Raw genomic sequence first — 27,092 nt, 5'->3', positions numbered from 1 at the left:
GGACAGCGGGTGCGAGGCCACCAACCAAGAGGAGAAGGAGAAGAAGCAGCTCCGCGACCCAGCGCACGAACGTCCTTCTTCCCCGAAGCCGAGGAAAAAGCCAGCCAAAAACTGTCCCCACCCTCCTTTTTCTGCCCCCTTCCCCGCCACCCTGGGCCCGGCTACTCTTTGTCCTTCATGAGCACCCTTAAGTACCGGTAGTTAGGTTTCCCAGCACATAATGGGTAAAAATTCCCACCTAACCCTCAACATGTAGTCATGTTAATAAAGTTTCTTTATTCCTTTTAAGTTCTAAGCCTGTTTTTCCCTTCTCCTAATCCATACCTCACAGACAGAAATGAGTAAGTGCCCTAGTGGTTTTAGCAAGTGCTGAAACCCCCCACATTATTTAGTGAATTGGCTGGGAAACTCAAATTGGCAAATCTAAACCACTACAGCTACAAATTTAGAAGTTATGATAAAGGCGCATGGGTGTATGTGACCTAATAATCTATTGGCTGAAAGACAGATGCAGTGTGACAGAATTTAGCAAAGGTGATATGTTATAAAGTCAACTGTCTATTGGACCAAAATGTTATATACTGCTGTCTGAAGAAGAAATTTGTGACTACCTTTGAGCTATTGCTGACTTATTGCTTCTCTCCAAATCTCATGCCTTCGAGACTGATATCTTATCTGACTTATTTGGGCAATAAATAATCTAAATAGCACAGTGGTCCCATCCACTGTTATTTACAGCCCGACACCAGGTGTCAGGAAAGACAGTCCAGCTATCTCTAGAGGAATGTATAAATTTATGTAACCTGAGAGAACATATCATGGTCAAAATAGTTTCGAATAAAAAACTAGAACAGATTCATCTTGGCTTGGCAGTGGTCCTGACCCCACAGCCCTTCAAGCACAAGCTATGTAATGGAAGTTTGGTGGCAGAGTCCACCCAGAACAATTAGTCTAGTTGAGGATGTGAATTCAACCCCAAGTTCTGTCTTCACTCAAGTTTGTAACTTAACTAGTTTCAGGGCCTGGATCACAGATGCAGTTTGCCAGTGTATTCTCACCATTTTCTGGTTTATCTGGTAGAACACACAAATTCTTTTGTAACTTCACAGTAAAGGAGCATCTCATCTTGCTGCAGGAAAGGGCTGTGGGATTCAGCAGTCTTAGAGATTAAAGGGGAACAAAATCAACAATGATGGACAACTGTCTCTGTTTTTTTTTGGATCTGACAGAACCTAGGCTCACTCAGATACTGAAACGCCACCATCCACATTGCTGGTAAACAAAGGGAGAGGTCCAGGAAGGAAATAAGAGTCCAGACATGTTATCTAAGTCAAAGTAGAATATTTATTTATGTAATGAAAGTGATAACACTTGTAGGGCAATGACAAGCCCAAGTTTCTTTATCTCTACTTGGAAATGAACAATCTTCCTCAAAAAAATTGTGCTTTGCTATCATGTGCCCAGATCATGTAATGCACATTTCACACTACTGAGGATAAGGAAGCACCTCCTTGGAGTTCCACAGCTAAGTTCCTTCTTCATTTTGTAATTTGTGTGATATAAAGAATTCACTCAAAAGCATCTTCATTTCAGTGTTTTCAACTGATGGATTTTTTAAAGTCACATTAATGTGACTCATTAATCTCATCTCAATCCCATTAATTAATGATTAATCCTCATTTAACCTCCATAAATAATCAAAGTGCAGTGTTCTTGAAATATAACAATGGCTTCAAGCAGCAGTTCATCACAAAAAAAAAAAAAAAATTGCTAATAGAAAAATGTGACTAAAAAGAACACAGAAAAACATGGTCACTGAAACATAAAATATATACTGGCACTTTATAAAGGCACAACAGGAACTACCTCAGGCATCCAACCAACACTCCTTGGTCACATCCAGAAAAGAAGGGTCCCCATTTTGAAGGCGGCTTGATAGAAGACACTATCAAGGAGTACATTATAAGTGTCACTACAGCAAAAACGGGTGCAACACTTCTCTCATCAGGCTCAGCACTAGAGAAGGTCAGTTCAGAGGCCCACCCTGATAGCGAGCATCAGAGGGGCTGTGTCAAGCAACTATGTGTGGTGTGATGTGTCACAATGTGTCACTGTTGCAAAGCAGAAAACCAACAAGGTCAATCTTTCTCTGACAAAAACTTGAGCACTCGGAGGTTTTTGTGTATTTACATGTCTTCTGATAGAAATAGGGAAGGTCAAAGACTCAGTGCAAGCAGGTGAAAGAAATGGTGTGACTGGTGCAATCTCAAGGCACTGAACACCCACAGTGTGCAAGGGAGAGTGTGGCTGCAGGCAGCTCTCTTACCAAAGTGCTACAGGTAGCCAGGGCTAGTTTGAATCTACATCACCTTGATTTCTGGCAGTTTCAGCAGGGGCCACCACTGCCATTTATAAAGTATGACACTAGCTGCTTGGGCACTGCAGCCAGAACCATCTGGGAAAGTGCTTCCTGGGGAGCCTGAAAAGAGAATAGGGAAAATAAATCAGAAATACCACGAAGAACAGATTTGGTAGCCTAGTGAAACATTTTCTTAGAGAATTCAGAACTCCTTCCCCACTCATTCTGTTTTAATAATTGTTTGCTACAGCTTTACGAGCACTTCCAGTCAGTCTCAGTGAGCACTGCTGATGAAAACAACTCGTTCTCACCTCAACTTCAGACTCACATAGCCTTTATATGTCCCTAGTCTGAGCGAAAAACTGCCCCAGCCACTAGCAATGTCTTATTTTGGGTTTTCATTTGAATCACTCAACCAAATTGACCATGCAAAGTGCATGAATGCCAATGCCAACAGCGGAATTCAGGGAGCTGGTGAGTGACTGGACTGCTTTCAACAGCAGGGAAGACTGATCTCAAGTTCAATCACTCATGGGCCTCAATATCAGAGACTGACAATATTGTCATATATATCTCAGTTCTTGGCCTAAATGTTCACATCCCAGGACAGAGAACATCCCCTTTAACCTGGCAATAGCCAAGAGATAGTATGCATAATCAATTATACAATGAGGGCTCTCAGGAACTGCAAGACAGCAAGACATTGCTTTGAACATGCCAACATCTCAACTCTCACTGGGAACAAGCAGCACAGGCATGTCCTCTGAGCATGCAGCTTGCTGCCTTGTCAAGACCACAGTCATTTTTAGGATGCATGCATCCTGGCACTGGAACTCTTCTGAATTTAAAAACAACATACATTTTTGAACTGTCGGAAAGGAACAAACTGAACAATGTCCCGTGCAGCTGGCTCTCCTGTCATAGATTGCAGAACACCACTGTCTCCATCAAGGAACTACATTGCTTTAAAATCAGTTTCACCAGCACCAACAATGATAATGGGCATGGGCAGCTTAGAGGCATTAACATTTACTTGCCTAGTTTGGTCTAGATCAGTGATCTCTCCATCTGTGATGATCAGCAAGATAAAGTATTGCTGAAACACATGAGAAAGCATCCAGTGAGGTATTTCAACACCGGAGCTCACATAACTGAAGGTAGATAGAGCACTCCCTTATGCTAGGAAAGGAATCAGATGTTGCTGTGCCTGAGACAAAACCAGAACATTAAAGAAACTTATGTTCATTTGCATTTTTTCCTATGCCTAATGATTTTTATTGTGCACTTCCAATATTCTCTGTACTAGAAAAAAAGAGAAAGGATTAAGTTCAATTTATAAAGAACTATTACATCAATTGGCAAAAATTACTACTAAATTAACACAGCTACATACACAATTCACTTATAGGTGCTGTTTTAGTGACTGGTGTTCAGAAAAGCTAGAGATACTTAATATCCCTGCAGTAAAACTCAAAAAGGCTTGGTTCTTTAGTTATCAATAATTTAATTTAGAAGCATTAGAAGTATTAGAAATTTCAAAATACAGGAGTGATAAATAATATGAGATGCTCTAGAGATAACATGAAGGGAAGAATAGAGGAGCTTTTCCAGAAAGAAAGGAGCACCTCAAACCAATGCTTTAGCATGGCAAAATGTTTAAAATTTTTATAGTTTTCCAGAAGTTGAATACTTGGCTCTGAAATGAGCAACTGCTGTATTTTGAGATTTCTAATACTTCTAATGCTTCTAATTTAAAATAAAAATATATTACATAAATAATTATTATGAATATTATTAATAAACTATTAAGATATTAATATTAAATAAATATTGTTTTTAAAAAAATAAGATAAAACTGAATTTCCAGTTCCAAAGCACAGTTAACACAAGTTGCTGTACCTGATTGCTGACAGATTCTTTACTTAATAGTTAGGTTTAAATCAGAAAGAAAAAGTAGAGACACATTACAAGAATTAGGAAGAATTAGGAAGATTTCTCCAAAGTTCTGGGAAGGTTAAAAAGACCCTCAGAAATGTAAAAAATGGATCTCCTTAGCTCAAGTGCCTCACAGTGTGGGAAATATATTTGATATACACACAAACATTAAGTAGCACCAAAAATACTGACACAGCTAGGTGGTAAAACAAGTAGCACAGTATATGTCAAAGTTCTTTCTGACTGGTCTGTCAAAATGAAATCAGCTAAAAATCTATCAGGACATCCAAGTTCTTCATCCTTAAGCAAAATTAATGAAATTTAAAGAAATGAAGTAAAATTTTAACAACAACCATGGCCACAGCAGCACACAAACAACCCATACCAACCATAGAGAAGCATGGATGCTCTGCAATCAGCACACTGATTGAACAGTTCTCAGACTCCATGCCATTATGGTGGGACATATAGCCAAGCCCTCTGGTAGTTTCTTAGAGGCTTTTTCTCAACATTCTTGAAAGCAAAATTGTTTGGCACAAAACTATTCTATGTGCATGCCCTACAGGTGACAGAGCTGGGTAAGAGAGATTAGAGTGAGGCAACTGCTGCCTCAGTCCAACTGGTCTAACAGCCAACACAGCACTCCTGTACAATGCAACAGTAAGCACAGTGCCAGCAAACTGGGAGAGAAATAAGTATCACTTGAGCAATGACGGTAATCTGTCTACCCAGTATAGGTTCATATCAGTACGTACCAAGAGAACATTGATATGCTCTCTGTAGGCTGACAACCTAGAAGACCAAACCTGGGATTCCAAGGAAGGAAGATAACATCAATTTCCTATTCCATTATATTCAGGAAAACAGAAACATCAACCCAAAGCTGATCCACAGTAGAGGCTTTACACTCACTGCAGGAGTTCCTTGTAGCAGTGAGTGTGCTGCAAACTTCACCACATGGTTTATAATAGGAGAGAAGTTGGTTGGCCTGTAGAGCCAGATCTGAGGCAGAATCTGGCGCAGTAGGAATCCACTGTTCCTTGGATCCCTACAACATAAGGAAGTAAAGCTGACACAAGAGCCTGCAATTCCTCCAGTTATTTTTTTATAAGTGTTACTAAACAACATAGCCAGAAGACAACTCACACAGCTGTGAACTCCTGAAGGGCAAATAAGCAGCAGTATAACAGGAAATACAGGAAGCATAGAGATGAAAACAGTGGACAGGTGCAGAGATTGGATTTGCACATTTCTTCCCCATTCTGCAATTCTTCACATCATTCTTTGTGCTTTTAACATCACAAAGCTCAGAATTCTAGCTTTTGAGCTGGCAGGGCTGATTGAGAAGGCTTTAAACTAGGTTTGAAGGAGGAAGGCAGTAAGACCAGGTTGGCAAACATGAGCCTAGTGTTGGTATGTCAGCATCAGGGGTGAAATCAAAAGCCAAGCTGAGGTGCATTTATACCCTGCTGACTTTGAAGTGTGTGAATATCACCAGAACACCCTTGCACACTTACAGAGACAAGCCAGGGAGTCCTATGCCAAAAGAACAGCAGAAGGGAAACAGCAGAAAATTATCTCAAAGGAATTATGAGTGTTCCTCCAGGAAGGTGATACAGCCAACAGCCCAGCTGAGTGATTTACACTAATGGCCAGAGCATGGGCAACAAACAGGAGGACATGGAAGCCATTGGGGCTGCTAGAAAGCCACAACTTGGTGCCATTATTGAAACTTGGTGGGACACCCATGGGAGTCCCATCACAAGAGTACAGCTATTGATAGCTACAGGCTGTGAGGAAGGAACAGGAGAGTAAAGAGAGATGGAGGGGCTGCCCTCTATGCTAAGGGGTGAAATGAGTGTGAGGAGCTGTCTCTGAAAAACAGCCATGTGGGTAAAAATTAGCCTCTAGGTAAAAATCAGTGACCATGGCAACAAAGGGAACTTTATGGTTGGGGTCTACTACAGGCTGCCTGATCAAGTGAAGCCTGTCAATGAAGACTTTCTGCTCCAGCTACCAAATACATTGTGCTCACAGGCTCTTGTCCTGCTGGGGGACTTCAACTGTCCTGATATCTGCTGGGAACAGCACAGTGAGCTGTAGGCAATCCAGGAGACTCCTGGAAAGCATGAAGGATTCTTGAGCCAGGTAATCAACAGCCCTGCCAGAGAGGATGCCTTACTGGATCTGTTGATCAACACAAAGCAGCTAATTGGGAACATTAAGATCAGAGGCAGCCTGCACTGCAGTGATCATGCACTGGTGGAATTGGCAGTCCTGAGGAATACGGGTCACGTAAGAGTAAAGTTAGGCCCCTGAAGGTTAGGAAAGCAGACTTTCAGCTCTTCAGGGAAATAGTCAGTGGGATACCCTAGGATACTGCCCTGAGGGACAAGGGAGAAGAACAGTGCTTGGCAGGTTTTTAAGGAAACCTTCCACAGAACACAAGAGCTAGCAATCCCAGGAGCAAGAAACTAGGCAAGGAAGGCAAGAGACCAGCATAGCTGAGTAGGGAACTGCTGGTCAAACTAAAAGCAAAGGAACAAATGCATAGACAGTTGAAGCTAAGACAGGTCACCCAGGAAGCGTATAAAGTTTAGTTTTGTAGGGATGGCTATGGTGGAGCTGGAACTGAACCTGGCAAGGTAAGCAAAGAGTAAAATGAAAGGTTTCTACAGGCCCATTAACCAGAAAAGAAAAGTCAAAGCCCCTGATCAACAATGCTGGAAAACTGGTAACAACAGGTGAGGAGGCTGAGGTACCCAATAGCTTTTTTGCCTCAGTCTTCAATGGCAAACGCTCCTTCCACACCTCTTGAGTGCATGGACAGCAGAATGAGGATTGGAGGAGTAAAGTCCATCCCACTGTAAGTAAAGACCAGGTACCTCTCCTGAGGTATTTGAATGTACTTAAGTCTATGGGACCCATAGATGCACCCCAGAGCCCTGAGTGAATTGTCTGATGGAATTACCAAGCCACTCTCCATGATATTTGAAAACTCATGGCAGTCAGGCAAAGTCCCTGGTGACTGGAAAAGGGGAAACACTGTCCCCATCTTTTAAAAAGGTAGAAAGGAGGACCCTGGGAACTACCAGCCTGTCAGCCTGTCAGCCTCACCCCTGTGCCTGGGAAGATCATGGAACATGGATCCTGGAAGCTCTGCTAAGGACATGGAGGCGATTCAGGATAGCCAGCATAGCTTCACCAAGGGCAAGTCCTCCCTGACCAACCCAGTGGCCTTGTACTCAGGCATAGCTGAGTAGACAAGGGAGGGGACACAGATGTCATTTATCTGGACTTCTGTAAAGCCTTTAACACAGATCCCCACAACATCCTTCTCTCTAAATTGGAGAGAGATGGATTTGATGAGTAGACTGAGAGACAGATAACAAAGTGCTTGGACAGTCACATCCAGAGAGCAGTGCTCAATGGCTCAGAGTCCCAATGGACGTCAGTGACAAGTGGGGTCCCTCAGGCATCCATATTGGGACCAGTGTTATTTAGTATCTTCATTAGTACATGAAGAGAACAAGTGTACCTTCAGCAGGTTTGCAGATGACACACCTGAAGGACAGGACCATCCAGAGGGACCTGGTCAAGCCTGAGAAGTGGCCCATGGGAATCTTGTAAGGTTTAAGAAGGCCAGATGCTGATGCTTCACTTGTGTTGGGGATCAGTTCCAGTATCGATCCAGACTGGGGCAGGAACAGATCGAGAACAGCCCTGATAAGAAGGATTTAGGGGTGCTGGTGGATGAGAGGCTGCACACGCCTGACACAAAAAACAGAGACTAAGAAGGGGATTTGGCTGCATTGCTTCTCTGGTGTAGAAAACAAGCTTTAATCATAAATGCTGATCAGTTTTAGCCTGAGATGCCTAGTATGCCTGCACACGCTTCACCTTTTCAGTCAGCCCCACCCGCTCCATCAGCACAGCAAGGCCCACTTGCTCCGTCAGCACAGAAAATTGATCCATCTCCTATGGAAATTGATGAGGACTTACCAGAAACACTTTACCCTAAACTTCAGTCTGAACAACTTGTTCATTTGTTTCAAGAACAAGAAAAGGCAATGTCTGAGCTTTTGAATCACATGCCAAGGTTAGATAAGGGATCCTCAAAATGGGCCATTCAGGATGCATATCAGAAAGCCCATCAAGCTGTTAGGGATGGTTTAAAAGCAGTTGAAGAAAAGGTTTGTGTACCAGAAAAAGTAGGTGTTGCTAGAGGGCAGAGAGAGCCTGAAAAAAATTCTTGTAAGACTCAAATCATCAAGGAAATGCTGCAAGCTAAAGAGTCAAACTAGAGGATGCGTAAAGTAAATGTTAGAAGAAGGAGAAATGCACCCAGAGAAAGCTGATAATTATCTATGTAGTAAATTTGGATGAGGTCTGACTCAAGAAGAGTGTTAAGTTTATGAAAAATATAAGTCAGATGGTGAAAAAGGAGACAGTAATGATTCTACTATTTCCGTTCCACTTCAGAAGTTTAATGATTGTTTACAAGGGAAGAAGGACAAATCAAACAATTCATAGATGTGTCCATCTCCATCTGGACCAGTTCCTCCTCCAGGTCCTCCTCCATAAGATCCTAGTTATAGAATCACAGAATCACTAGGTTGGAAGAGACCTTCAAGATCATAGAGTCCAACCAATGCCCTAATACTTCAACTAAACCGTGGCACTGAGTGCCATATCCAGTCTTTTTTTAAACACATCCAGGTCTTAAAAACGAGATTCACTTAATAAATTATAAAAAGAATTTAATATAAATAAAAAGACAATTAGGAGACAAAAGAAATAAAGCAAAGGGTTAAAACGGCCGGGTGCCCTGGTGAGTTGCCAGGAACACACCTGGTATCTCAGGGACACTCCTTTTATCTTCCCCTGCTGTGAGGGGTTAATGCATATTCAAAGCGTGTCCCCTCCCTGGTTCCGCCTTCTTAGAATATGCTCTTGCACAATTTTATTTTCTGCTGGTCAGTACTATTTGTGCTGGTCATCATGATTCTTGCTGATCAGCATTATTTTGGAGTTTGGTTTCTTTTCTTCTGGAAATGGTCGATAAGAGTATGGGCCCCTCATCCTTCCTTTGAGGGTAGCTGGTCTTCATATCTTCCCCCCCTGCCAGCGTCCTGGTACTTTTTGATAACCATTTGCTCTCCATAGCCTGTTTTCCACAGCTTGATCTTCCCATTGTCTTGCTTGTTTATCTTGCCTTGTCCAGATGAAATATATCCTTACCATTCAGAATTCCTATCTAAGCCTATAACTTGCTAAGAGAGAAAAGAATATAGTGAAAGTATATAATATCTATATTTATCAGAATAATTGTGAAAAGCCAATATTTACAACATGAATTCTCAACACAGGGATGGTGATTCCACCACCTCCCCAGGCAGACTGTTCCAGTACTTTATCACTCTTTCCATGAAGAACTTTTTCCTACTGTTCAACCTAAATTTCCCTTGGCACAACTTGAGACTGTGTTCTGTCAGTGCTGCCTGGTGAAAGAGACCGACCCCGACCTGACTACAAGCACCTTTCAGGGAGTTATAGAGAGTGATGAGGTCACCTCTGAGTCTCCTTTTCTCCAGGCTAAACAACCCCAGCTCCCTCAGCCATTCTTCATAGGGCTTGTGTTCTAAGCCACTCACCAGCCTCATTGTCTCTTCTGGATGCACTCAAGCACCTCAATGTCCTTCCTAAACTGAGGGGCCCAGAACTGGACACAGAACTCATGGTGTGGCCTCACCAGTGCCAAGTACAGGGGAAGAATGACCTCCCTGCTCCTGCTGGCCACACTGTTCTTGATACAGTCCAGGATGCTTTTGGCTTTCTTGGGCACCAGGGCACACTGCTGGCTCATAGTTGGGTGTCAACAAGCACCTCCAGGTCCCTTTCTGCCTGGGCACTGTCCAGCCACACCATCCCCAGCCTGTAGTGTTGCAGGGGCTTATCGTGACCAAAATGCAGGACTCAGCACTTGGACTTGTTAAATTTAATCCCATTGGACTTTGCCCATTCATCTAAATGTTCCAAGACTCTCTGCAGATCCCTCCTACCTTCCAACAGATGGACACATGCTCCCAGCTTAGTGTCATCTGCAAACTTACTAATGAAGGACTCAATACCCTCATCCATGTCATCAATAAAAATTTTGAACAGAACAGGCCCCAGCACAGACCCCTGAGGGACACCAGTGGTGACTGCTGCCAGCTGGATGCAGCACCGTTCACCACCACTCTCTGGGCCTGGCCATCCAGCCAGTTCCTAACCCAGCAAAGAGTGCTCCTGTCCAAGCTGAGGGTTGCCAGCTTTTTCAGGAGTGTGCTGTAGGATACAGTGTCAAGGGCCTTCCCGAAGTCCAAATAGGCAACATCCACAGCCTTTCCACCATCCACCAGGTGGGTCACCTGGTCATAAAAGGAGACCAGGCTGGTCAAACATGACCTACCTCTCCTAAACCCACACTGGCTGGGTCTGACACCCTGGCCATCCTGTAAGTGCTGCATGATGGCACTCAGTATTAACTGCTCCATTACCTTACCAGGTACTGAGGTCAGGCTGACTGGCCTATAATTACTAGGATCCTCCTTCCCACCCTTTTTGTGAATGGGTGTCACATTGGCCAGCTTCCAGTCATCTGGAACCTCACCAGTGAGCCAGGACTGCTGGTAAATGATGGAGAGCAGCTTTGTAAGCTCATCTGCCAGCTCCCTCATCACCCTAGGATGGATCCCATCTTGGCTTATAGATTTATGAACATCCAAGCAGCTCAACAGTTCTCTGACTTTCCTCCTCTTGGATAACAGGGGGACCATTCTGCTCCCTGCCACCATCTACGAACCCAGGAGGACAGCTGTCCTGAAGGCAAGTTGCTTTCCCACTAAAGACTGAAGCAAAGAAGGCATTAAGTACTTCTGCCTTTTCCTCATTGTAACTTTTCTTTAAAAACTCTTTTTTCTGTTTCTCTGATTCTGCTGCATCTCCTCTGTATTTTTCTGTCTCTTCCTGGATCTCTCAGCCTCATTTGGACCGAATTCTTTTGGGATTCTCCCTTGTGGGAAGCCCTGCTTATCTCAGTTCTTATGATTCGAAGAAAACTCCCGAGCTCGTTAGAATCTTGTTTCTCATGTTTATTAGAAGGTCATCACAAAACTTGGCAGGTCTCTCCAGACTAACTGCACAATCTTAATCCTTGCAATCTGGTACATTTTTTTCTTCTGATGGTACAAACAAGGCCTTGTGGCACACTTCGTGTCTGATGTACAAAATGGGCCTTGAACTATGCAGTTCTTTTATCTTTATACGTATTTTCACCCAATTAACAATAGACACGTATATTATTTTTCTTAATGACCCAGTAACCCTTCACCTATGTGCTACACTGTGGCATTTTCTGTCCACTCACTTACTATTACCCAAAAACCTCTAGGAGAAAAACATGAAGAAAGAAGAAGGGACAAGAGACAACACCCTAAATCCTCCATCTTGTCTCTTGTTCTCTAAACTAACTTTTTCACCCAGTGATTTAAAAAAAACTTTCTGATCTACACACTTATACTTTTAGCTTTTTCTATCTAACTTTAACATTTGTTTTCATGTATCACCATGAAAACATGGTCATGAATTTCATGTTATATGAAATTCAGTGTTTTTCTGGATCTTAAAACTAAGTATCAGAAACAAGGGCACACACTCTGTATCTCAGACTCCAACACTCATCTGCAATTACTAAGTTCCCTCCCTTATCCAATAAAGAACAATAAAGAACAATAAAGAACAATAAAGAACAAAGGTTGATCTTACCTCTTCTCTTGCTGTTCATATATTTGTTAAAACATTTTTTATTGTCCTTTACAGAAGTCGACATTTTAAGTTCAAACTGAGCTTTGGCTTCTCTAATTCCTTTTCTACATGATCTAGCAGCCCCCTTAAATACTTACTGAGAGAACTGACTCTCCGTCCTGTAAAAGATGGTCTGAAGATTCTCTCATCTGTCTCACAACCGTCTCAAGGACAGAGACTGACACCCTGAATATCACAAGGGACTTGGTTTAGGGGTTTGGGCCTAGCTGAGGTGGATGTTTGCTAAGTGATTGTTTGCAGGTGGTTGCACGGTACACTGCCCTCATTCCTGCTGGTGAGCAGAGGCTTGTGCGTGGTACTCTGTGCAATGGGATTTCCACGACACATTGCCCTCACTCCTCCTGGTAAGCAAAGACTTGCAAGATGTGGTTTTCTCTGGACCCTACACCTGCCCCCTGCACAATGGAATTCATCACAATGATCATCAGTCTTCTCTGGCTTTGGCCCTGTGCCCCTCGCTTTGTAAAAGACTATAAAATCACACCCCAAACTTACCTTCCTTTGAGATCTCCCCAACGGACAGAAGATTCTGTGTCTTTGGACAGCTGAGTGGACTTTGACATGGTAGCTATAATCCCCTTACTCTCTTTTTCTTATGCTTTGCTTTCCCCTCTTTTCCCTCTATCGCATATTAGTGCTGATGAACACCCAATAAAGTGTTTTGCTGTTTAAGTCCTTGGTTTGCTGATAATCTTTTGTACTCTAAGACCGATTAAAAGAACCACATCACGAATCCCACCTTGCGGATTGTTGGGGGTTAGGTGTCCTTTTTTGTTGTGGTTCTGGCTTGCCTGTGGAATTTTTACCCATTAGTTGCAGGGACAACCTAACTGCGGGTATTTAGTGGGTGCTTGACAACAGACAAAGAGTGGCCGGGCCCAGGGGGGGGAAGGGGGCAGGAAAGGAGGGTGGGGACAGTTTTTGGCTGGCTTTCTTCGGCTTTGGGGAAAGACATTCTTTTTTCTGGGGCGTGGAGCTGCTGAGGTAGAGAGAAGGGAATTTCACCATCACCCAGACGGAGCTGCTGCTTCTTCTCCTTCTCCCCTCTTCATTGGTGGCCTCGCACCCCCTGTCCTGCCGGGACGTGTGGCAGTGCCAGGCACCACCGTGGAGCTGCTGATCCACCTCATCCACCAGCCCAGGATCTCAGCTCATCCCTGCTGTTCCACCTCATCCACCAGCCCAGGATCTCAGCTCATCCCTGCTGATCCACCTCATCCACCAGCCCAGGATCTCAGCTCATCCCTGCTGTTTCCAGCTGACTGTTCCTCAGAGCCCTGCAGGAGCACCGGGACTGCCCGCCCGAGGGGTTTGTGAAAACAAAGTCTCTCCTCCATCCCATCTCAGCCGAGAAAGCTGTCCCAGGGCCCCTGGTTCTGTTTCCTTGTTAATGCTGTAGTTATTGTTGTTTGTTTGCCTGGTTATACTAGTAAAGAACTGTTATTCCTATCCCCAGATCTCTGCCTAAAGGCCCCTTGATTTCAAAAGTATAATAATTTGGAGGGAGCGGGTCTACATTCTTTCATCCCAAGGGAGGCTCCTGCCCTCCCTAGCAGACACCTGTCTTCTAGAACCAAGACACGGATCGTGACACTTCCAAAGATGATACATCTTTTTTTTTAGTTTCTAAGTTCCTCCAGAACCTCCTTGCCCCTCCAGGCTGGACATTTACCTTGTCGACTTGTCTTTCGGCATACAGGGACAGTCTGTTCCTGTGCCCTCAAGAACTCTGTTTGAAAGTGCATCCACCTTTCCTGGACTCCTTTATTATTAAGGGCTGCTTCCCAAGGAACTCTCTGAATAAGCCTCCTGAAGAGGCCAAAGTTTGCCCTCCAGAAGTCCAATGTAAAAGTCTTATTTTTCTTCCTCCTGATTTCACTAAGTATCAAGAATTCTATAATTTCGTGATCACTGTGCCCCAAGCAGCCTTCAACCACCACATAGCTCACCAGCCCATCTCTATTTGCAAACAGCAGATCTAACATAGCCCCTCCCCTGGTGGGCTCACCCACCAGCTGCAACAAAAAATTGTCCTCCATGCACTCTAAAAATTTCCCAGACTGCCTCTTTTCTGCTGTATTAAGCTCCCAGCAGACGTCTGGCATGTTGAAGTCACCTACAAGAGCAAGGGCTGGTGATCCTGAGACATTCTCCAGCTGTTTATGGAATAAATTGTCCACCTCTTCTTCCTGGTTGGGTGGAATAACAGACTAACAGACTCCCAGTAGGATGTCAGCCTTGTTGGCCTTCCCCTTAATTCTCACCCATAGGCATTCAACTTGGTCATCACTAGTTTCAATACCTTACGGTGTCATAACCCTCCCTAACATAAAAGGCCACCCCTCTACTTCTTCTCCCTTTCCTGTCTCTTCTGAAGAGCTTGTTGCCATTCAGCGCAGTACTTCAACTATGTGAGTCGTCCCACCACATTTCCGTGATGGCAACTGCATCATAGCTTTGCTGTTGCATCATGGCCTCCAGCTCCTCTTGTTACCCATGCTGTGCGCATTGGTATACATGTGCCTCAGCTGGGCTACTGATTTCACCCTCAACTCAGACTTTCCACCCTTGGGCCTGCTTCCAGACAACCCAGGTACATCCCCTTCCCCCTTCAAACCTAGTTTAAAGCCCTCTCAACGAGGTCTGGCAGTTCATGAGCTAAAAATCTTCTGCCCTTAACAGAGATGGAATCCATCTGGTTCTAGCAGGGCAGGTGCCGTAAAACTTGCCCCATGATCAAAGAACCCAAAATTTTTCCAATTACACTCTTGAGCAATTTGTTGATGATGTGAGTTTTCCTATTCCTTTCACCATTTTTCTCAGCCACTAAAGGACTGAGGAAAAGACCACTGTCCCCCTGCCCTATCAACCATTTGACCTAATACCCTAAAGTCCCTTTTAATTGCCCTGACACTCCTCTTTTCAATCTCATCACTGCCAGCCTGAAGTATCAGCAGTGGGTAATAATCAGAGGGCTGAATCAGCCCAGGAAGTCTCTCAGTGATATCCCATACCCAGGCCCCAGGAAGGCAGCAGACCTCGCTGTGGGATGAGTCCAGTCGACATATGGGGCCCTCTGTTCCCCTCAGAAGGGAGTCACCTACTACTATTACCCTTCTTTTCTTTTTAATGTTAGAGTTGATGATCTGTCTTCAAGATGAATCTTGGTTGGGAGGTTTACTGGGCATATAATTTTCTTCTAAATCATCAAAATTATAATCATAATCATCAAAATATCTGGCTGACTCTCTAGATGCAGGGGTTCATACCTATTCTGAAGTGGTACCAGTCTAGGGGATGGGGGTAGGGAGGAATTTTTATTATTATCTCACTGAGCAGGGACCCATTCCCAACCCCCTTCATCTACCAGGTGCTCTTCGATTGTCTTACAAGGGGAGGCATGGGAGTCCTCTGACTCTTGGTGGGCCTCTCTCAAGGATGAAAGAGCTGAACTCCACCAATCTACTTCCCTTTCACTTTCCCTAATACTCCTTAGCCTTTCAACTTCCTCTCTCAGCTCGGCCACCAGCAAAAGAAGTTCACCTGTTCACACTACAGGCAGGTTTCCTCCGCAACACCCCCTGATGCCACTGATAAACACTCCACAGAGGAATGGGTCTAGACAGATGCATCCTTTTTGGAGGGTTCCATTTGGTTACCTACACTTGTACTAAACACAGTTTGAGATCATGTAACAACCATTACTAACAGAGACCCAAAAAAACCAAACCAAACAAACTCAAAAACAAAGACCTTACCCACTAGAAAGAAACCTGCAGCCCTGCCTGCTTGCCGTGCCTGCGCAAACTGCCGTGCAAATTGTCCTGCCACACCCTCAGACACGTGCCATGCCCATTTGCCTGCTCCTGTTCACTGTGCTCCCTACAGGCCTCTTATAATCAGCCACTCACAATGAAGAATGATGAGTGAAGGAAGCTCCACCCCACTCCTGCATGACTCACAAAGCAAGAAATATAAAGAAGGACAAAGATGGAGTGGGATTATCGAACATGCAATTATCGAAGGACAAATGTTACCATCGAGTATCACTGCCATGCCAGTCTACTTGCAGGGTGATCAATGATTTTGGCATCCAATTGACTGGAAAACTGTCAGTCAATTGCAATGGAAATGTATTTTGGATATGATAATAGGTTATGAATGTAATCCTTTTTTCAAAATCAGGACCTTATGCCTACTGATATTAGAACACTTTTAGAAATTATTCTTCCTCCTACTGCATTTATGCTGTTTAAAGACAAATGGCACAAAAGATGTGAGGTTGCTATGGTTGAAAGCCTTAACCAGCTGGATGGAAATGACCCTTTATGGTTTGCTACCCTCAAACAACTTATGGGTACTGGACAATATTGAAGTGGGGCTGCACGAGCTGCCTTACATCCATGTATAACTCAACAATCACAGGTGTTAGCTACACTGCAAGAATTGCCTCAAATTGGAACACCTAGCTTGCAATATCATAGAATAAGGCAGAAACCAGATGAACCTTATATGTAATTTATTGATTGTCTCAAAGAAGCCTTAGACAGTGCACCCAATCTTTCACCTGATGCTAAAAAAGCAGTGGGAAATGATTTAGCCTATCAGAATGCAAATCAGTGATGTCAACAAATAATTCTCAGTCTCCCTCAGGGGGCTAGCCTCAGTCAAATGGTAGAAGCATGTTCTAGACTACCACAACTCATGGAAGAGCAAGAGAAAGTCAATATTCATGCAAAATCCCTTGCAGCAGCTCTGCATCCCACAGTGATCCAAGGAAAGGGGGATTTAGGACCTAAGAGTATTAGGAAAAAGGAAGGCTGTTTTCTGTGTGGGAAGCTTGATCCTTTCAAAAAACAATGTCCACAAGCAAAGAAGAGTGCACCAGCTATCCCATTTGTTGGTATCTGCAATCGCTGTAATAAGTTTGGACATAAGGCTAATGATTGTTGATCCAGAGATAAGAAGGATGGAACTCCTTTATCAGGAAACTTCCCAGAGAGTGCCTTGACGGGGAGTGCCAAGACACCAAAATTCCCCCAAGATGAGCTTTCAGCAGCCACACGAGGAAGCGCAGGCCTTGATTTGGCTGTGGAAGTCGACATCACAATAAAAGATGATTCGGTACATGTAATTCCCTCCGAAGTCACAGGACCTTTGGGGCATGGATTAAGTGCATTATTGATAGGATGATCATCAGCTTCAAAACAAAGATTGATAATTATCCCTGGATTAATTGACTCTGACTGTACTGGACAAATTGGAATAATGTTAAGAGTATTGAATCCTCCAGTCACATTACCAAAGGGTGACCGCATTGCTCAATTGATTCCATTTCAAGCATAGGTTTTCAAGGCTCAGAATAAAGAATGAGGAGACCAAAGATTCGGATCCACTGGTGCTGTGACTGTTACCTTTACACGAACAGTAACAACAAACCAGTAATGTCAATAACATTGCAAGGTTCAGACAGACTCATAATTCAGTGTAATCAAGTTATGTTTGACACTGCTGCAGACGTTGCTGTTATACCTCAAGCTGCATGGCCACCTTCTTGGCCTTTAGCTCCAGCAGCCAACATGGTTGTAGGTATTGGTGGAGCATCGTCTACACAACAAAGTGCATGTTTTATTACCATTATTGCTGACAAGGAAGGACTCAGAGCACAAATTAAACCATATGTACTACACACAACTTTGTGGTTGCTTGGTCAAGATGTCTTATCCCAATGGGGATGTGTAATGCATACACGTTTTTAGAAGCGGCCGTTGCAACGAGCGGCCCATGTCCAACATTAAAGCTGAAATGGCTAATGGACACCCCTGTGTCAGTTGATCAATGGCCACTACCAGAAGAGAAGATCACTCATTTGAAAGAATTAGTGCAAGAACAATTGACTGCAGGGCATCTTGTGCAATCTATCAGCCCATGGAACATGCCTGTGTTCACCATCAAGAAAAAGTCAGGAAAACAGCGATTATTGAAAGATTTGCAAGCAGTCAATGAGGTCATGCAAGATATGGTAGCCTGGACTACCCAATCCAGCCACGCTCCCTCAAGACTGGGACATTGTGGTCATAGATCTCAGATTGTTTTTTCACTATTCCTCTTCATCCAGATGATAATGGAAAGTTTGCTTTTTCTGTGTCTTCTACCAACAGAGCAGAACCCGCCCAAAGGTATCATTGGGTTGTTTTACCACAAGGAATGAGAAATTCACCCACTATTTGCCAATGGTATGTGGAATTGGCACTGTGACCATTCTGAAAAAATCATCCTGAGTACATATTGTATCATTATATGGATGATTTGCTTCTGTGTCAACAAATGATCATTTTTGATGTTTTAATCAGTGAGTTAACAAAAGTTTTGACAGCGATGGGATTTATTGTAACCCCCGAAAAAGTACAAAGAACTGAGCCTTGGCAATATCTGGGAGTGACGTTAGACAAACAAACGGCCAGGCCACAAAAGTTTTCAATATCAAAGGAAGTTAAAACATTGAATGATGTGTAGAAATTAGTTGGTGACATTCAATAGATTTGAAATATTTGTGGTATCACCGACAGTGATATGCAACCTGTTTACATTATTGCAAGGAGGTCACAATCCCCAAGAACCAAAGACCCTGACAGATTCTGCGTTACAAGCCTTAGAAAAAATTTCACTAAAACTAAGTACTAAGACTGCAACTCGTATTGATACCAATCAACCATTACAACTCTGTGTATAATACTGAGTTAGAAGTTGCTGCCTTTTTAGGTCAGTGGTGTAAATGGCAGTCCGATCCACTCAAAATCATTGAATGGCTATTTTTATCACCCAGAGGACATGAAACCATAACCACAAGTGTAGAAGTTGTGGCAGGAGTCATTCAAAAGAGAGTGCAACAAGCAGTTGCAATTGCTGGAAAAGAACCTGATAAAGTAATCATCCCATATCCTCTGGACCTGATTCAATTAATGTGTGAATCTTCAATGACCTTTGTATTGGTCTGTCTAAACAGATCCTATCAGATTGATAATCATTACCCCAAACATACTTTGACTATGAAATCTGTACCTGTCATTAGTTGACAACCATTACATGCTTTGACAGTGTTTACTGATGCAAGTAGTAAAACCAAGGCAGCTGGATTTGTCTGGCAAGAAGATGGAAAATGGCAAGCAGAGCGTTTTTATTGCAATACATCAGTGCAAGTTTTGAAACTGAAAGCAGCAATTGCTGTTTTGAATCGATGGGATTCTCAAGATCTAAATATTGTGACTGATTCTCTTTATGTTGCTGGGGTAATACAGCATATAGAAAGGGCATTGTTAGGACATATAAATAATTCCGTGCTTAGATTCTTAGATTTGAGAAATCTTGTCGATCATCAAATACATCGACTTTTTATCATGCACTTGAAAAGACATACTGGAATTCCTGGAGACCTCATAGGAGGTAACGCTCAAGTTGATCAATTAGTGACTGTGGTTGTTGATAAAGATCAGACTATTCAAGAGGCATACCATTCGCATGCCTTCTTTCATCAATCTGCCGCTGCTCCCCATAAACAATTTGGAATTCCAAAAGCACAAGCTCAAGGGTAATTGCAGCATGTCCTAAGTGTGCTGCTCTTACACCACTACAAGATGGAGGAGCTAATCCTTGAGGACTTCAGCCTCGTGAGATTTGGCAAACTGATGTTACTGAACTTTCACCTTTAGGATGATTGCATTATGTGCACATGTCAGTGGATACCTGCTCATCATTTGTGTGGGCTTCTGCCCATTCATCTGCTTCATCTGCTGTGGCTCAACAACACTGGACTCAAGCTTTTGCTGTGATGGGAAGCCCCAAGAAGATCAAAACAAACAATAGCCCTGCATATCGAGCAGCTTCTACCACTAATTTTTTACAACATTGGGGTATTCAACTTCTCCAGCACTCATCGTATTCTTAAAAATCACTTTTCTATTTTGAAAAAAACAGGAGGAAATAGGGGGTTGTTATAAATTGGTTGAATAAAAATGGAGGACAAGACCATCTTCCTGCAATAGTACACATGCAAACAAACAAATGTGATTTTACCTTTAAAAATATTCAGCTTAATTTTTTTTTTCTCCCCCGACTGGGTAATGGGAGGGTCTGATGCAGTTATTAACCTGGGGAAGGGGTTATGCTTGGAATCTTTCCACAGGTAAAGATTCATCTACATGGATTCCTGCAAAGTGGGTTATACCATGGTTACAGAAGAATAATGACATTAGATCTGTGTCCCGAAGCATGGAAGAGACATCAACATCAAATGAACTTGGCATTAACACCACTGCTGACAGCCCTACACCCTGACAACAAGGATGCAATTCATTTTATATCAGATCTTAATGTATTTTATGTGGCTCTTTGCACACAGTTGACAAGAGACAATTAGAGGCTCTTGAACGTGTTTGTGGAGAACATGGGCTGGACTGTCAACCCTGAGTATTGGTGCATTGTTCTTGGTGTAAACAAGAGTTGGAGAGTCACTCAGGCACATGAAATAGAGGAGGTATATAAGTGTCAGCCATGTGTTACATGGGTTATTACCTACTCTAGAGCACAGTGGTTGAATTTTATTGGTATACCATTACATCAGTTGCTCTAAGGGGTGCAGCCAGAGTACTGCATGAACAACAACAGTTTTTAAACACATTAGGATTGATTGAAGATTTTGGACAGAAAGTATTAGCAGATATTAGCTTTGAGCTTCTTAAACGCTTAGCATTATTATGCATTAGGCAAGGCAATAAGGTAGTGAACACAAAGTGTAGACTGGGTGTTGGTGTTCCCCAAAGCTGGTAAGTTCATAGTAGCGAAGGGGATAAAGTAGAAAGGGAATGGCGATGCGCATGCCCATGGCAACATTAATGTTGATTTTTTGGGGTTTGTCATTGTATGGTGAGGGGGTGTTTCTTGACAAACCACAAACGAATATTTGGGTAACAGAAACAGGTGGCTCAGACAGCTTCAAAGAGAGACGAAAAAGCCAAAAAATCATGAACTATATGGTATCTAGTTTGAAATTCATGACTGTAATTAAAAGTTGATAAGCTGCAATGGTCACCGTTGTTACCACCTGGCCCTGAGAGTTTTTTGTGTAACATCACCTGTTTTTGTAAAATTCTGCCCTTTTCTCTCTATCTGCAAACAATGAGAGAGAGATTGAGAGAAAGAACTGTATGCGTTAAAGTTAACTTTGTGAGGGTTTTTTTTTCTTTCTCTCCATTTTTCCCCTCTGCGAGAGTATGTGGGGGATGTGAAGAAAGATAAAAGCAGCAGAGAGCAGCAGCAGAGTGGGCAGTCCAACCCCTCTCCCCTCCCTCTCTAAGAAAAATCACCAGCATAGTACCCAGTTTGTTAAAAAGTCATGATTCATTGGTTTTTAAAAATGTTTTTATATACCCTTTTAGAGTTAATTTTGTGTTTTAAGTAATCATGAGTTTATGCAGTTGCAGTTTTTTAGAGTTCTACTAGAGAAATTATTGTGATTCTTTGGAAGTTCAAAAAGCCCCTTTTTAAAAAGTGTTTAAGGTTAATATTAACATAAATAAAAGTTACCTTGCAATAATTAGTTTTAAAACCTAATGTTAAAATATTGAATGATTTACAGCTACTAATGAAACAACTTTCCAGTTAATGTTATCTACAAAAGAGATTTATGGTTTAAAAAAATAATTAGCTAGGAGAATTTTACTGTACAAGACAAAATTAAGTTAAAGCATATATTACCCGTTTGCTTGTTTTTTCCACAATTTTAATAAGGTAATTTTAATGTGAGTCCTTTTGTTATGAAAAACATATATAACAGCATATATACCAATTTGGACTTTGGATTTTAACTAAAAGTTAGACTCGATGTTTTTGAAAAGTGCTACAAAAGCTGAATGGCAACTTGCCAAATTCCGTGTTGTTGTGGTTTTTCTCTAGTAAAGCTGCACTTTAAAATTCTAACCAATTTAAGCATATACTAGGCAAATTCCTGTTATGCAAAAGTATTTTTAGTAACATTTGCAATTATTGTGAGTTATTTTAAAGCCAAATGATATAGAATTGTGATGTATTTGTTACATTTTTATAATCTTTATAGTGAATCCATGTTATTGTTATATTGTGTTTAAAAGGTATATATCAAACTTTTAGTTGCCTTTTTGTAGTAACAGAATGAGATTAAGTTATGCTTTTATTTAATATAGATTAAGTGTTAATAGAATTAAGCAAAGTTAAGTTTGATTATGTTTAGGTTTGAATGTTTTTAAGTTCAGTTTTATAACCTGGATATTCTTTTAAAGTTAAGTTTTGTTATTTCCTTTTGTTATAATTAATTTTTATCAGGTTTAAATATTGTTCAAATTAAATTGTTTTATGTTTTATTGGAGACACTTGTTTAAACTGCAAAGTATAGTTATTTTCCCAGAGATGAAGATGACTACTACTAAAACAGCTGAACACCTGCTTGTGAATAGAACGTAGCCTGTGACACCCTTGATTTCATCAGGAATTCTATTGTTTGTTGCAATCTCTACAGTTTTTGTTTGTTATAGCTTTATTATTTTTCAGTGTTTCCAGAATTTCAAGGAAATGTACCATTGCTGAGGGTCAGCTGACATGGGAGAGGCTTCAGATTAAACCAGCTGACGCATGGTTTAATTGGTCTGTTATCTGATCATTTGCTTTGTACAAATGCATTTCAACAGTTTGCTATGCTGTAAGCATCTCATAGCTGCTACTATTGAGAACCTTGTTTTAGAAATGAGTTAAAAGGCATCTTGCCAGTTTAAAGCCTGGGCCCTGGCCAAGCCTTTACCTGAACGGAATGTTTGCCAGCAGATCCAGATGTTTTCTGTACTAAATCAGTATTTGAGTCACTTTTTGACTTAGCAATTTTACCCTGTTAAGATGACAGCTGGATCAATTTTGAAGTGGGCTTTGAGAATCATTTCCGGAGGTGGTTATCCAATCTTTCACTGATTTTTTTTTGTTTGTTTGCAGACTATGAGATGCTTGTGCAGTGGTTAATGGTAGTTTTATATTACATATGTTATTAATAATGTTTATTATTTGATTGATTTTTAATTGCTATAGGTTTTTATTTATTGTGTATATGGTTTGGTGTTAATGTTGATGTACATGACGGAAGTACATCTCATTTTTATTTTTTTTTTTAAAAAACGGGAGGAACTGATGCCCTAGAAGCATTTGATTAGTGTAATATGTGCATTAGAAAATTGGATCACAATAATGGAATATTTATATTGAAAGTTTAGAAAGATCATATAATCTAAATTTACAGTTGGGTGTACCACAGTTAAGCCAAAATGATTCATTGACTTCAAGGGGAGAAGTGCCTGTGTTTTGTTGACAGGTTCAAAAAGGTCACCTGTTCATCTGACCAGACTGTGTGCCTCTGAAAACATGAGATCCAGTAAATGCAAACATCACCACACAACCTTGATACTCCAGACAAGATCAGAAGTGGAGCTGCCAGGACACAGTTGTGTCTGAAAACTACACAGACAGTTTGCCAACAGAAATTTTATGTTGTTATTATGATGTTGCGTCTCTACCAAATTTTAGTTATTTTCTGTTTTAAGATTTAGAAGGATGTGAAGAACAATCTGAACATTGATGTCCTCAGTCAGTCACCAATCAGCTGCCAGTTGACATCACAGGAGCAGCAGATGTTCCAAGACTGAATCGCGTTAAATCATAGTCTGTTTGTAAGAAGAACTTTGTAGAAGATCAAAAGAGTATAGAAACTCCATCTAACTGTATATAAAAGCAAATTATAATTGTATTTTACCCTATAGCAAATTGCTTTCACACTTAGATTGCATAAATACCAGAGCACATGTGTTAGAAGTAGTTAGATAATAGAGTAGGATACAGAGTTTAGCTTGTGTGATAATTGTTATTTGTAGGTTATTGATAAGTTTAGAAAAGATATTAGTATAAAGTATAAATATTCCCCCTTCAAGAGTTAGTGTAAGCATATTTGAAAGTTTATTTAACCTTAAAACCTAGCCGTGATTCTGCAAGCATGGTGTCATTTGCATGGAACAAATTGCTTATGGTAATTTACTGTGTATAGTCCCAACTGTCTGCTAACTAACATCCAAAAGCGACAGAACATATGGGTCACTCTAGCACACTTGACAGGTCAAAAATCAATGTGTCTAAGCCTAACCACACCTGGAGATCCTTTTCACACCTGTCTCATAGGACTTCCTGAATGGGATCCTCAAACATTTAAAAGTTTAGTTAGCAATGAAATTCGATTGAATCAATTGGCAATGTTATGAGAGTGCAATCACATTGTTGACTTCACGTCAAGACAACTTGAAGCCTGCTGACAAGCAAAAATTATCTAAGTTCTCAGTGTTACCATAGGGCCCCCAGAAGAATTAGATTTGTTTGGTTCTACCAATACCTCAGGTGGATGGATAATGTTTGAACCTCCGACAAAAAGCCACTCCAACAAAGTAATGCAACACTGGGCTACAGTTAACCCTATAGTTGATCTCATTACTAACAACAAAAGTAAAGCTTTTTATTCAAGGTGCAATCTCACAGGACGATCACCAAGGTGATTAGAATACCTAGTTCAGTATTCTTAATCTGAGGAGATAGAGCATGGAATGGGATTCCTTCTAGTCCACATGGAGGACCCTGTTACCTTGGGAAACTTACTTTGTTCCATCCAAGCTTACACCAATTGCTGAGTATAGCTGGTAAAATAAAAAACATCAAACAGTCAAAGCAAAGCCTGAATGAATTACAATGTGATGATGCTAGAGACCCAGACTTTTGGGGTCATGGTATAATATGGCTAGCCTCCTTTTTACTGCAGGAACAGCTGCTGCTAAAGGCTCGTCAACTCTAAAAAGTCTAGCTTGTTGGACCAGGAAACAACTGAACATAACATCAACAATGTTAAGTGAACTTTCAGCTGATGTGAGTAGTGTACGTCAAGCAGTATTGCAAAATCCAGCTGCTGTCGCTCTATTGGGAAAGGCGAGAAGAACGACCCAGACTCTCTTTTGGAGTTGAACTGAAGAATTTCTCTCAGTTTATTACTTCAGGTCTTTATAGACCGACACGTGAAAAGTACAGAAAAGAAAACTCTTATTGGTTAGTAAACTAACACATCACTATCATTGGTCAGTGGGGTATACCACCCCTCAGCTTTCTCCTGCAAAAAAACAAGAAACAAACAGCACCTGCAAGGCTGTTTTCTGTCTCTGAGGATTGTTTTAATTCCTCTTTATGAATTCCCAGGCCACTTTCCCAGGCAAGACTGAGAAAATTATGTGGCCTGCAATTTCACAGGCACTATGCTGCCTGCTTCACAGTTAGCATCCATAAGCTGCAATTGATTTCTTGCTATTAGCAGAAGGACATGGTTATGAGGAGTTTGAAAGCATGTGTTGCTTGAATCTTACTGATCATTCAGTTTCCATCCACAACCAACTACAACAGCTACAGAATGGGTTACATGCCCTGAAAGAAGATAGTGACCCCACTGGAAGTTGGTTCAGCAGCTGGGGCATCACTGGATAGTTGAGATCTCTTGTGCTAGAAGGGGGACGAATTTTACTTATGGTGTTAATTGCGATAGTGGTTTTAAGTTGTATGGTATCTTGTCTCCGTAGAAGTGTAGAAAGAGTCACATCCAAAGCCTGGTTTGTGCAAAAAGAGAAAGGGGGAATTGTAGAGAATATTTTACCAGAAGGTGGGCATGATATTTTAGTAAAAGTCTCTCTGCACAAACCAGCCTTTGGTAAAAGTGGTGATATTAAAGGCTAATGTCCTTGAAACTCTCCTGAAGTGGAGAGAATGAAAGAAAAACAATATCCTTGTGTACAGGAGAAAAAATGTAAACCAATGTGCGTTAGCCAATGGTAACTTGCTAAGCCCACAGACCATGTAAAACCCTATATAAGTGTGCTAAAGATAGAAATAAATGACATTTGCCATACTTCTGTGAAGACTTGGCTGAATAGTCTGATTGGTTTCTCAATAGCTCACCTGTGGAACTTTTACCCATTAGTTTTGGGGAAGACCTGATTCCTGGTACTTAGTGGGTGCTTGAGAAACACAAAGAGTTTGGCTGGGCCCAGGGTGTAAGGGAGGGCAGGAAAAAGGGAGGGCAGGGGAAGCTTGCTGGTTTCTTCAACTTCAAAGAAGGAGACTTGCTGTGAGCTGTTGCTGCAGGGAGAAGGGAATTCACCATCACCCAGATGGAGCTGCTGCTTCTTCTTCTACTTTCTCATTCCTTCATTGGTGGGCCTCACACCTCCTGTCCTGCTGGGACATGGCAGTGCCAGCCACCGTCACAGAGCTGCTGATCCACCTCATCCACCGGCCCGGGATCTCAGCTCATCCCTGCTATTCCAGCTGACTGTTCCTCAGAGCCCTGCAGGAGCACTGGGACTGCCAACCCGAGGGGGTTTGTGAAACAAAGCCTCCCCTCCATCCCTTCCCATCTCAGCCGAGAAAGCTGTCACGGGGTCCCTGGTCCTGTTTTCTTGTTAATGCTGTAGTTATTGTTGTTTGTGTGCCTCGTTATACATACTAGTAAAGAACTGTTATTCCTATCCCCAGATCTCTGCCTGAGAGCCCCTTGATTTCAAAATTATAATAATTCAGAGGGGTCTACATTTTTTCATTCCAAGGGAGGCTCCTGCCCTCCCTAGCAGACACCTGTCTTCCAAAACCGAGACAGTACCGCTGAAAACTGCTGCACAAGGACCCTCAAAGACCACAGACCCAGATCCCAGTGAAGCAGATAAGGCTGAACTGAGAAGAAATGCTTGGATTTTAGCACCCAATGTCTAATTTCACTTTTTATTGGCCTAAGACCAGAGAGAAAAACTAAGCAAAAAATGTTTGTTCAAGAACAATTCTG

At 41.9% G+C, this 27,092-nt stretch overlaps 1 protein-coding gene across 1 annotated transcript in view; it reads right to left on the bottom strand.

Moving 5' to 3' along the window:
* Nucleotides 1-2,487: 2,487 nt before the first annotated feature.
* RBM12 (RNA binding motif protein 12) overlaps nt 2,488-27,092 on the bottom strand; it is a 69,860-nt gene continuing 45,255 nt past the window's right edge. The window contains exon 8 of the transcript XR_009278893.1: nt 2,488-3,455. The gene's annotated coding sequence lies outside the window, so the exon portion shown is untranslated. The remainder of the gene's footprint in view (nt 3,456-27,092) is intronic.

Source organism: Poecile atricapillus, chromosome 15 (assembly GCF_030490865.1).
Source record: "Poecile atricapillus isolate bPoeAtr1 chromosome 15, bPoeAtr1.hap1, whole genome shotgun sequence".
Classification (NCBI taxonomy): domain Eukaryota; kingdom Metazoa; phylum Chordata; class Aves; order Passeriformes; family Paridae; genus Poecile; species Poecile atricapillus.
Note: the sequence above shows the minus strand (reverse complement) of the source record. Positions and strands in the feature narration are given on the sequence as shown.